We start from the raw sequence: 13,989 nt of genomic DNA, 5'->3' as shown, positions 1-13,989 counted from the left end.
CTAATTGACTGTGTCTGATTGAATTTCAGGTGATAATATCATGTCCTTACCGTGGCTCAATTAGCCTGAGTTCAGCAGCCTCCTCTCTCCCAAGTGACACAGGGTTGGGGCAGTGGGAAATCAGGGAGCCACAGCAGTGTCAGCCTATAGGACCTTATGATACCTCATTAACAGGGATGAAAACAACAGATCAAGGGCTTGGAGTCTCAGCCAGAGATGGTTTATAATGTTTCTACCGGCTTTGTCTCAGTGTCATCACTGGGATATTGCTTACAGCTCTCACCGGTGGTCTGGTGTAAACACATTAAATGGTATGACAGAAGTAAATACATTTATTTTATCATTTGGAGGGCATGTTGTCAGACAAATCCTCACTACAAATAATATTGCAACACATTTTGCAATATTGCAACGAATATGAAAGCTTGGGTGTAACTCAGAAAGGTTTTTGACTTTGAATGACGGTACTTTATTGGAGCCTGATTGTAGTCATGGTTTCACAGAGTCGGTTGGACAGTCGAGGAGATAGAACTCAATAAGGATTTAAAGAAAATGTCCTCAATTTCCAAATGTTTTTTTAAAATTGGAAATCAAATGGAGTTTCTCCCGTTTCCATTTCAAATGTTTCATGGAAATCAAATAGATTTTTTTCTTCTAAATCCTCTGAATGATTCTGGTGAATTGTTGCTACTTTCTGGAAAGAGATGAATGGATGACAAGTGTGTGTGAGTGCAGAACTGCAGATGTGTTCCCAGAACCTGAGTATCTAAGTGATCCAGCATCAGAGCCAAAACCGAAGGTTTTGCTGTCTATTCAGTCAGCTCTGATCCTTTTCCTGATCCGCTCTGGCCCATCCATGTTCATGGGCCTTTGACACATGGCCTCCCGCTGTGGTAAGCCTCCCAAGGCTGGGCACAGTTACATCAAAGAACCATGAAACCTCTGTTTTCTGATCGTGACTACGGGCCTAATCAATAAACCATGGATGGCATACTCCCTGGTAAAGTATCAGATACATCACATGACACCAAGAGCCATTTGACATGAGGCCAATGGACAGAAAACAAGCAGATTATCTGTCAATGGGGCTCCATCTAATTCATAATGTTGGTGTTAGCTGCCCAAGCCACGCTGCACACTCAAAGTCTTTGATTATCTGTCAATGGGGCTCCATCTAATTCATAATGTTGGTGTTAGCTGCCCAAGCCACGCTGCACACTCAAAGTCTTTGATTATCTGTCAATGGGGCTCCATCTAATTCATAATGTTGGTGTTAGCTGCCCAAGCCACGCTGCACACTCAAAGTCTTGGAAGTCTGTTTGTCGTCAATGTTTTCATAACAACAGGCAGGTGGGGCCTTCCCTGTTCGTCTGGCGATGTTCTTATCGACGCACAATCATGCACCTGAAAATTAAGAGCCGAGGAGATTAAGGGGGCTCTTTGAAATGTAAGTTATGCCCACCCATCCTATGGACGTTGTGTGTCTGTCTTCATGCAATCATAAGTGTCCAACACCAACACTTCGTTCACATCGACACCGCAAATGCCCTGGACATTTCACAACAGCACCTCAGTCATGCTATTTGTCAGTAAATGTGCAGTATGACACAATGCTGACGGACTCTTCTGTCATCAATACAATAAATACCTTTTGAGTTGACCTATTGGTATCAAATACATCGAACACATGGTTTCCATTCCATTCACTCCGTTCCAGACATTATTATGAGCCGTCCTCCCCTTAGCAGCCTCCACTGGTTTCAAGGACGTAATTACAACATCTGGCCTGTACTCTCTCCCTATCCCACACCCTATCACTTGAGTTCCCTCTGTCCTCCATAGGCTATTATATCTATTATGTCTCTACGGGCTATGTGCTCAGCTCCTCGGTATACAGCAGGGTGACATCGTAGGACTAGCGTTTCCAGGATACCTGGAGTGCGACTAAGCTGTCCAATTAAAGCGTGCCTTGAAATCATTGCCTCCTAAGTGAGTGATTGCTCTTAGTGAGTGATTGCTTCTTCCAGATTTCAACCAGTGCATGATAGGAAGGATCTGTTGTCATTTCAGAGATCGACGAGAGCGAATCCAGCTAATTCATAGGCTACCACTACACACGGTGAGTGTTTAAACTTTTTTGAATGCGAATTAGGCATGCAACCGATTAAAGGAACAGATCTGTGATAATATGCTGTTCAATGGCCATTTAATGTAATGATATGCTCATCTGATTCTTGGATAATATAAACATGCTATGAGCCTACTCTATCCTAACACAAAATATAAGGTTGTTTTATACCATGTTTTTGTTATCGGAGGTCTTTAAAAACACACACATAGCTTCAAAATATGTTTAAAACAAATATCATGTCATTCTCATGGGCTGCCAGTCCCTTGCATCCATAGCCCCGTCTATGAAAATGAGTTTGCCTAATTTCCCCAGCACAGCAGATTTATACCAAACCAATTGGTTAAGCAGGATTACTTTAGGCTGTTGAATGTTTTATGTTTGATTATTTTATCAAATAATCATTTATTACATTTGGATACGTCTAATTCCTCTCACGAGCTCTTCAAACCAGAATGTTGAATAAAATGATCTTTTAATGTACTTGACTGGTTGTCCATGTGGTTGGTCCTTTTGGCGGTAGGAATGTGAGACATTATATCCACAGGAATGTAGAATTACATCAACTTTTCAAAGCACTGGTAGTGCTACGTGTTCAGATTTTCAGCATTCACAAGATAAAAATAAAAACTCATGCATACTTGCCGAGCTCGTGAACGTGTTTACATGTTTTATGCAAGCTTCAGGTGATTGAAATCTGAACGCACTAATTCCTGTGGATATAATGTCTCACATTTCTACCGGCAAAAAGGACCAACTGCGTGGACAACCAGTAAAGAACATTAAAATATAATTTTATTCAACACTTTGGCTTGTAGAGGTGAGAGGAAACTTTCCTGATTCAAATGCAAATTTCTGCCAGATGTAGAATTCATCATCGGGTATCCAGGCAACTGATGCTGCTGCTGCTCATCTTTCATTTTATCTTTATGCGGGGAGGTAAATTCTCTTCAATGACAATGAATATATTTAGCTAGCTACCAAGACAATGTTGATTGATAGACACAGGGTTTCAGCTGCCATTATCAACACTGATATTGGAAAGCTTTGGAAAATGTTGAGACCAATGTTGATCCTCAGCATCCTCTTTAGTTAATCTGTCTGTCTCTCTCACCAGGAGGCAGAAAATGAAAAACGTGGAAAAATTGAACAAATGCGTAATGTCACCTAAGTTGTTTGATAGAAAAGTATTTCCCAAACGGAATGGAAAGACAGGTAGGTATTCTTCATGGATTGCACTAGGTCTCAAAAACCCTCCTCCATTTGTAGGATTTTCAGCCATTACGTTCGCTCACAATTGGCTACTTGTAAACTAAGATACAGTTACTGTAGTAGTTTTGACCCATTTGATGAACAGCACTTCCTTCCCAGTTAGGTGTTCAGAACATGCTAGAAAGCTGATTAGCACAGGTAACGGCCTATCTCTTTCGTCTGTCTTGACTTCCGTAAACAAGCGCTGTAGCGTGGAGATGTGGCCGTGTGGGAACACTAACCTTATAAAGGTGTGTGTCAATGTAACCTTTTGCTTTTTGAAAGTGATTTCTCACTGATATGAAAGAAACGGTCCTTATGCTTCCAAAACCGTACCGCAAGCAATGCGTGTTAATGTTCAGACCTAGCGTCGGGGCTCTTAACAATACTCCCCCGTACAGAAGACGTCTTTGTCCAATGACTCTTATGTGCAATGTAATAGAACTGAGAGTCATCATGATCGAGGGTTGCACTTGTAGTAATGTACACACATAATGTCGTTTAGCTAGTCATTGTGTACGAATCAATTGTAAATAACACAGATGGAACTGCAGAGATCAATGTTCCTTCATTCACAGGAATGGTTGCTAAGCATCTTCACAACACATTCAGACTTTAACATAGTTTGCATACACAGTCCAGCACTTGCTCAGAATATGCAACTGGTAAGAAAACATTTGACCTTTTTACCCTTTCTTATCCTAGTAATATTTCAATGTTGAATCATGTTTGAGCACTGCATCATAAATGTTGGGTTTTAGCCTTTAGTTTGATAACAATCTGTTTTAGAACTATTCATTAGCTACAGCATATATAGTCCCTAATGTGGTGACGCTTTCCATTGTGAACAGCATAGCCACGCACATTTACATAGAAATGACTCTGCCGATTGTTAGTGGGTTGGGTCCTTCAGCTCGTCGAAATTTGAGACAAAATATCCACCAAAAGTTTTATTAAACTGACTTCAAAACGTGGGTCTCTAATCAAGATGTTTGCTTATGACCTAAGGCCCGTACACAAGACGGAAGTACATGCATGCGTATCAGGGGAGAACGCCTGCCCCCTCTCATTGTAGCCACAGGAATTCAAAGCCGACCGCGGTACTGCAGGCCTTGTTAGCAGAAAACAGGGTCCCCCATTATAGTGCCTGGAAAGGTGGAAATCTTCATGGTCAATCTGTGTGTAATAAATCATTCAAAGACCACCATGGAACCAATAATTGCTTCTAATACACCAGATGTAAGTCCTTATGTGTAGTTATTCTGCAATTACTGTGTCCAAAATACCAGTCGACTTCAGTTACTGCACTTTTGCTGCAGTTTCAAAACTGCTCTCATTTTTTGGAAGGGTTGTTTCAGACTGTATAAAAATTATTAGTACAGTATCAGTCTGATTTATTAGGCAACAGCACATCCCTAGGGTTCATGGGGTTCATAACTAATAACATTTGACACATCCTTTGTCCTTTGTAAATCAGGGATGTCTGTGTTAATGTTTAGTCCCTTAGCAAGCAACATTTGGTCTGATGTAACAGACCAAACAGCAATGTTCACGCAGTGGTTAAGCTATAGATAAAATCATCAGAGTAGTCTTTTTGCATGTGAGATCCACTATGCTGTTGAGGCCTTTCTCGTAGTTTTTAAGAAACTGTGCAAAGTTACAGAAAACCTGGATGTCTTCCCTGTGTGTGTAATTCAGGCTCCTGTCCAAATTTGATGATGAGTAGGAATGAGTACCGTGAGCCTTGGCCTGTACCTTTGGCCCTTGCGCCCAAGTTGCCCCCAAGGGCCCACCGCCCCCTCTGCCTCTCCATCTCCTCAGACAGCAATGGCCGCTTCAAAGCTCTGGAGACCCAGGAGTGGAAGAACAACCTCAAAGCCCAGGTCTGTCTGTTAGGCCTACACATACCGGTTGGATTTTCTCCTCAGTGACTGCCGTTAGCTATGTGGGTGGCTGTAGTACTTACATTGTAACACTTTAGGTCCACTATGCGCGTGGTGTTGCTTTGCCATCAGAGTTGTGTCAATGTGACGTGCTACACAGAGCGCACTGTTTTGAGAGCTGAGAGGAGCAGAGGCGAAGAGCGTCTTTATTCTATTTTTCCCTACTGTAATGTACCGTCTTCATTGATTATTGCTTTGGTCCAGTTTTTAACATGTACTTTAGCATGTAATTGTTGCTAGCGCTTGTACTAAATGATCATCTAATTACAGAAGTTGCTTTTGTTTACATTGTGAACATAGTCAATTTAGCTAGCAAGAGTTTATGCTAGCTACTAGCTTATTGACTTCATATATCTTACTACAATATATGCGAGCAAGAGTTTATGCTAGCTACTAGCTTATTGACTTCATATATCCTACTACAATATATGCGAGTCCATATGCAACCAGAAATCAACTTTATTTCTCATTATTTAAATTCACAAGATATAATGAATGTGTGTATCAGTCATCCAAAATGTAACCTCTGCAATTCTTGAGCTTGGACGCCACCATTGGATGTGACAAAACCGAGCACAACACGGGCAGTATAGCAGCTTTCATTGATTTCAAAGGAAGCATATCCTCAATGGCTGATGGCGATGCCGGACGCCCGATTGGCTATGGAGTAGCAGGGCTGTAACTGTACGCATGCTAACTGCATTCTATTGTTTTTGTTAATCTAGTATTTTAATGTATTGCTGACCCCCCAAAATGAATATCCTTGAAAACTGACGATTGTCATGTCATATGGTATCGTATCGCACTTAAATGTAGAGTCCTGCATTGGGTCGGATTCCCACGGTTTTCCTCCAGTGACCTGCAAAAAAATCCACTAGTGGGTGGAAAAAACATTCTCTCGACCAGTGGGTCGGCTCGCAGTTAAGAACAATTATATTGTGGGTCGAACAACATTTTAAATCAAGATAATAATTGATTTAGAAACACAGGAGCTTGTTGTGTTGCGAATTATTTGGCGGGTGATGAATCGGCTCTCGGAACAACTCTATGTGGGTGGGTCGGGTTGCTGAGAAAAATATGTCCTGATGGGACTCGGAAGTGATGGGACTTGGGTGGGGCTCGGAATTGATATGGACAGCGCGGGTGGGTGCAGCTCCAAAAAACCCATGCAGGACTCTATATCAGTGTGTTGTGTGTGTGTGTGTTTGATATCGTTTGCGTCTTCCTACAAATGGAGCAGGCCCACAGTGCAGGAGCAGACGGCAGCACAGGCTCTCTGGAGAGGGACTCGTTTTTTTGTGCCTCTGGTTCTACCACGGCCTCCAGCTCTGGCCTGTCCAGCCCCGTGGAGAACCTCACCAAGATCACCAGCCGCTTCTCCCTATTCTTCCCTCCCTGGAACAGCAGCTCAGAGTCCGACTCCAACCCCCCCTCCTGCTCCGGCTCTAAGAAGCTGCGTAACTACAGCATTAGGGCGGCCACAGGTCTGGCCGGGGTAGACATGGGGTCAGTGGGCAGGGTGGGTCCTCCAGACACCCCAGACATGCACAAAAAGAATGGCCAGGAACAATTCCAGTACTCTGTGCCCGTCATATCGAAAGTGACGGACTACATCTTCGTGGGCAACCTGAACACTGCGTACAATGGGCGGGTGCTGTGCCGCAACAACATCGACAGTATCATCGACATGAGCAGCCTGCCGGGGGACCCTGGCCCCAGCCTCTGCCTTATCCCCTGCACCTGCTCCCAGGGCGCCCGCCACAGCTGGTCCCGCCTCAAGGTGGACATTTGCCACGTGCCGGACAAGCTGGGCGAGGGCAGCCCCACCCTAAAGCAGCGCTGCTTCGAGGACATCAACGAATGCATCGAGGCATCCAAGGAAAAAAGGAAACGTGTGCTGGTCCACTGTCGTGACGGGCACTCCCTGGCACCGACCTGTATCATCCAGTACCTCATGGTGAAACAGAATATGCATCTGATCGCTGCCTATGAGCTGCTGAGGGCCAAGTATCCTGTCAACATCAGGGAGTGTCACCAGAATATGCTGGTGAGCCTGGAGAGAGCTCTGCGGCCTGGAGGAGACGTGGATCCAGAGTGCTTCAAGCAGGCCATCTCAAGGAAAGTGGCTTGGACTTGACTGGACTCCCTCCCCCTCCTCTTCACTCCCTCCTCTCCCTGCAGTTCGGCCATCTTTATTTTTCAAATCTAATCGTGGCATTCAATGGATCATTTGTTATGGACATTTTTTTGAAAGGCAGCATTTCTTTCTGTCATTGTCAACTGGATATATTGATGTTGCACCTACTTGCGGAACATGCAAGTTGATGTAAACATCTCTTTTTCAGGACCCTGTCATTCAAAGATAATTTGTAAAAATCCAAATAACTTCACAGATCTTCATTGTAAAGGGTTTAAACACTCTTTTCCAAGCTTGTTCAATGAACCATAAACAATTAATGAACATGCACCTGTGGAACAGTCATTAAGATGCTAACAGCTTACAGACGGTAGGCAATTAAGGTCAAAGTTCTGAAAACTTAGGTCACTAAAGAGGCCTGACTGACTCTGAATACACCAAAAGAAAGATGCCCAGGGTCCCTGCTCATCTGTGTGAACGTGCCTTAGACATGCTGCAAGGAGGCATGAGGACTGCAGATGTGGCCAGGGCAATAAATTGCAATGTCCGTACTGTGAGACGCCTAAGACAGTGCTACAGGGAGACAGGACGGACAGCTGATTGTCCTCGCAGTGGCAGACCACGTGTAGCAACACCGGCACAGGAACGGTACATCTGAACATCACACCTGCGGGACAGGTATAGGATGGCAACAACAACTACCCGAGTTACACCAGGAACACACAATCCCTCCATCGGTGCTCAGACTGTCCGCAATAGGCTGCGAGAGGCTGGACTGAGGGCTTGTAGGCCGGTTGTAAGGCAGGTTCTTACAAGACATCACCGGCAACAACGTCGTCTATGGGCACAAACCCACCATCGCTGGGTTTGTGCTATTCACTGACGAGTCGCGGTTTTGTCTGGTTGGATTCGCGTTTATCGTCAAAGGAATGAGTGAAGCCTGTACTCTGGAGCAGGATCGATTTGGAGGTGGAGGGTCCGTCATGGTCTGGGGTGGTGTGTCACAGCATCATCGGACTGAGCTTGTTGTCATTGCAAGCAATCTCAACACTGTGCGTTACAGGGAAGACATCCTCCTCCCTCATGTGGTACCCTTACTGCAGGCTCATCCTGACATGACCCTCCAGCATGACAATGCCACTAGCCATACTGCTTGTTCTGTGCATGATTTCCTGCAAGACAGGAATATCAGTGTTCTGCCATGGCCAGCGAAGAGCCCGGATCTCTATCCCGTTGAGCACGTCTGGGACCTGTTGGATCGGAGGGTGAGGGCTAGGGCCATTCCCCCCAGAATTCTCCGGGTACTTGCAGGTGCTTTGGTGGAAGAGTGGGGTAACATCTCACAGCAAGAACTGGCAAATCTGGTGCAGTCCATGAGGAGGAGATGCACTGCCACCCCAGAGACTAACTGTTACTTTTGATTTTGACCCCCTCTTTGTTCAGGGAAACATTATTACATTTCTGTTAGTCACATGTCTGTGGAACTTGTTCAGTATATGTCTCAGTTGTTTGATCTTGTTTTGTTCAAACAAACATTTACACATGCTAAGTTTGCTGAAAATAAACGCAGTTGACAGTGAGAGGACGTTTCTTATTTTGCTGACTTTATTTGCCCACTTATAACCCTTTGAATGTATGACTTGGTGATGTTTCTCAGAAGAGGAAAGAGATTAAATGTTTTACTGTATACAGGTGTTAAATATGGACCAAAAAAAATTCTAGACCGTGTCTTCAATCTGAAGAAGCTCTGTGTCAGGTCGGTTTTATTGCGCCCGTGCCAGTTAGGAAGCCAGTGTCCCGGAGTCGCTTTTTCACTGATGACGTTGAGACTGGTGTTTTGCGGGTACTATTTAATGAAGCTGCTAGTTGAGGACTTGTGAGGCGCCTGTTTCTCAAACTATACACTCTAATGTACTTGTCCTATTGCTCAGTTGTGCACCAGAGCCCCCCACTCCTCTTTCTATTCTGGTTAGAGCCAGTTTGAGTTGTTCTGCGAAGGGAGTAGTACACAGCGTTGTACGAGATCTTCAGTTGCTTGCCATTTTCTCACACAGAATAGCCTTCATTTCTCAGAACAAGAATAGACTGACGAGTTTCAGAAGAAAGTCTTTGTTTCTGGCCATTTTGAGCCTGTGTTCGAACCCACAATGTTGATGCTCCAGGTTATCAACTAGTCTAAAGAAGGCCAGTTTTTTAGCTTATTTAATCAGAACAACAGTTTCCAGCTGTGCTAACATAATTGCAAAGGTGTTTTCTAATGATCAATTAGCCTTTTAAAACGATAAACTTGGATTAGCTGACACAACGTGCCATTGGAACACAGGAGTGATGGTTGCTGATAATGGACCTCTGTACACCCATGTAGATATTCTATTATATTCTAAAAAATCTGCTGTTTCCAGCTGCAATAGTCATTTAAATCATTATCATGTCTACACTGTATTTCTGATCAATTTGCTGTTATTTTAATGGACAATTATTCTTATTTTTCAACAACAAGGACATTTCTAAGTGACCTCAAACTTTTGAACGGTAGTGTACATAGGACTTTGCACATGGATACCGATTGTAGTTGTTGTAAATCCCTCCCTCACACATCCATTGGTCTGTGATCTTCCTGCCCTCCGCAGACATTTTCCATTGTGGTTCAGAAGACCAGGCGGAAGATGATGAATTATCATGGATCATCCTCCCATGAGGAAAACTAACTGTCTTAATCGTAAATGACATAACTTGTCCCTTTTACTCACAATTGCAATAACTTGCTGTGGTACTTCTTGGAAACTGTGACTTTGTGATTTCAGCTTTTGTGTATGCAGTGAAACTTGACGGTCAGTATCTATCTCTCTGGAATGTTAGTATATTATGAATCTGACTGAATGGGGATTCAGTGTTGTACTGCGAGATATTCTATTGCACTACCTGACCATCTGCATGTCAACCATTTTATCTCAATCAGTGACATGGGAATAAGCATTTAGATCTAAAATCTCATGAGAAATGTTTTACAGTAATGAATGTTATACTATGCTATTAGTTGGTTCTGTTATGTACTGGGACAATACTATCGTTATGTAATCTTGCAGACATTGACTCAGCTTTGATCTAACTTTATTAAACGAGCACCAATCGCCAGAGTAGCTTGTTTTCTACGAGTGGAGAAGAGAATCCACATGAGGCTTCAGAGAGGCTGCGGATTATACTTTTCTGGATCTTTCTTCCTTGGGGGCTAAAGGTCCGAAGAAATCGGATTCTGTGGTATAGAAATGTCATTGTTTTGAGGACTTGTGCTCTAGTGTTCGATTCAGTTGATTTGGTCCCAATATTTCTTCCTTGAAGGGGCAGTTTAATCTTAATATTTCCATCATTTATCTGGGAATATGCCAGTAGTGACTGTGTCTATGATTAGAGTTTCATCACCTTGCTTCAGTCACCACAGCCTGAAGCAAAACCCAAGGGTTGAATGTTGCCCAGTTTAGCGCTGTCTGAATTGCGAAATCAACCCAAAGTAACCTCACATTGGGAAGCAGCACTCTATCAGAGGAAATTGTGTTTTATATTTATATTGGGCTCATATGATTTCAAAAAATGGTTACATTACTGTTTAAAAAACTCAAACGGGCGTCTTGCTACAGTAATTTACGTTATTTGTGAAATGCCTCTGATCTAATGCTTTTGAAATATTATAATGATCATCAACTGCTATTTTCTCTGACAGAGATGTAGTATTAGAATGACTTATTTTCGTCGGCAGTGGTGGTAATACATTTTTGTTCCTTTGTGGCCCGTATGGGTGGAATGATAGCTATCAGAGTACTGTACGGTGACACTTGCACACTTTGTATGCAGTTGTTGGGCATCAATAAAAGTTTTTTTATGCTATACAATGCTGTCTATTAATTGATGCTATCAATGTTTTAATTGGAATACATGATGTAATGAAATATGAAATAATACAGTTGTGTAAATTGGTTATTTCTGTGTTGCTGTAACTGTTTTGGACCCTTAACATTTTAAGTTTTAAGCTACCAGATATAATATTTTTTATTTTTTATTTTACCTTTATTTAACCAGGTAGGCAAGTTGAGAACAAGTTCTCATTTACAATTGCGACCTGGCCAAGATAATGCAAAGCAGTTCGACAGATACAACGACACAGAGTTACACATGGAGTAAAACAAACATACAGTCAATAATACAGTATAAACAAGTCTATATACAATGTGAGCAAATGAGGTGAGAAGGGAGGTAAAGGCAAAAAAGGCCATGGTGGCAAAGTAAATACAATATAGCAAGTAAAACACTGGAATGGTAGTTTTGCAATGGAAGAATGTGCAAAGTAGAAATAAAAATAATGGGGTGCAAAGGAGCAAAATAAATAAATAAATTAAAATTAAATACAGTTGGGAAAGAGGTAGTTGTTTGGGCTAAATTATAGGTGGGCTATGTACAGGTGCAGTAATCTGTGAGCTGCTCTGACAGTTGGTGCTTAAAGCTAGTGAGGGAGATAAGTGTTTTGTTTGACTTGATTATTCTGTATAGGCTTAAACAAAAACCTGAATGAGTTTTTGCTTGATAGTGTTCCCAGGAATGTTTTCATTCGTGCATTCCATAGCAAAATGTTTATGCAACAAAAAGGAGAGTTTCTTATCGGTTAAGGTAGTCCCTACCCATTTCGGTCCATTTTCTTCTGTTTGGTGTCTAGTGAATACAACCCAGTATTTACATAAGGTTAATTTCATCTAGGATTCCCCCATCAATATCAGTCGTGATGCAAACAAATGCACACTCAGGGAAAAGGAATCCTAGGAAACGAGGAGAATAGGGGCTTCAAGGTCTGAGGTTCAGTATAAGGAAACTCTTATTCTGCTCTCTGAAGAGGACAAAATCACACACAACACCCAATGCTTAAAAAGGAGCCAGGCAGCAGTTATCATGGGGCGATAATCAACTATAAATTCCACATTCATTAAGACATTTTAAGAATGGCGCCGGAGGGTATGGCTGCGGTTTTACGGGTTCCAAACCAATTGTGCTATTTTGTGTGGTTTTTTGCATTGTTTGTAACTTATTTTGTACATAATGTGATGCTATTGTCTCTTATGACCAAAAAGAGCTTCTGTATATCAGAACAGCAATAACTGGACAAAGATTTTTTTCTTTAATGAGTCTGATGCAAAGGATATAATGCTGCTCCCAGACAAGGCCCAAATCCCTGTCATTCGCATGAAGAAAATAAGAAATACTGGGGCGCAAATCAGGGTGCCTTGTGAGAATTAGTCGGCGAGTGGGTAACCCGCCTTTACCATCCGTTCTATTGGCCAACTTGCATTCACCGGAGAATAAACTGAGCTCCGTTCAAGACTATTCTATCAAATATATTTATATATTATATATTATTATTATATTTTTATATATTTGAATATCCTACCAACGGGACATTAAAAACTGTAATATCTTATGTTTCACAGAGTCGTGACTAAACAACGACACAGACAACATACAGTTGACTGGGTTTTCCATGCATCGGCAGGACAGCTACGTCTGGTAAGAAGAGGGGTGGGGTTGTGTCCATTTGTCAATAACAGCTCGTGCGCAATGTCTAATATTAAGGTAGTCTCGAGTTATTGCTCGCCTGAGGTAAAGTACCTCATAATACATTGTAGACCACACTATCTATCAAGAGAATCTATATTTTTTGTCTATTTACCACTACAAACCAACCCTGGCACTAAGACTGCACTCAACGAGCCGTATAAGGCCATAAGCGAACAAGAAAATGCTCATCCAGAAGCGGCGCTCCTAGTGGCCGAGGACTTTAGTGCAGGCAAACTTAAATCTGTTTTACCTCATTTCTACAAGCATGTCACGTGCAACCAGAGGAAAAACAACTCTAGACCACCTTTACTCCACAAAAAGACGCTTACAAGGCTTTCCCTCTTCCTCCATTTGGTAAATGTAACCATAATTCTATCCTCTTGATTCCTACTTACAAGCAAAAACTAAAGCAGGAAGTACAAGTGACTCGCTCAATACGGAGGTGGTCAGATGACGCAGACTCCACGCTACAGGACTATTTTGCTAGCACAGACTGGAATATGTTCCGGGATTTATCCAATGGCATTGAGGAGTATACCACCTCAGTCTCCGGCTTCATTAATAAATGCATCGACGACGTCGTCCCCACAGTGACCATACATACATATCACAACCAGAGCCATGGATTACAGGCACATCAGCACCGAGCTGAAGGCTAGAGCTGCCGCTTACAAGAGCGAAGCACTAATCCGGACGCTTATAAGAAATCCAGCAATGCCCTCAGACGAACCATCAAACAGGCAAAGCGTCAATAAAGGACTAAGATTGAATCCTATTACACCAGCTCTGATGCTCGTTGGATGTGGCAGGGCTTGAAAACGGATAAGGACTACAAAGGGAAACCCGTCCACGAGCTGCCCAGTCATGCGAGCCTAGCAGGTGGGCTAAATGCTTTTCTGCTCACTTCAAGGCGAGCAACACTGAAGCATGCA

The sequence above is a fragment of the Oncorhynchus kisutch genome, linkage group LG22, assembly GCF_002021735.2.
Source record: "Oncorhynchus kisutch isolate 150728-3 linkage group LG22, Okis_V2, whole genome shotgun sequence".
Classification (NCBI taxonomy): domain Eukaryota; kingdom Metazoa; phylum Chordata; class Actinopteri; order Salmoniformes; family Salmonidae; genus Oncorhynchus; species Oncorhynchus kisutch.
Note: the sequence above shows the minus strand (reverse complement) of the source record.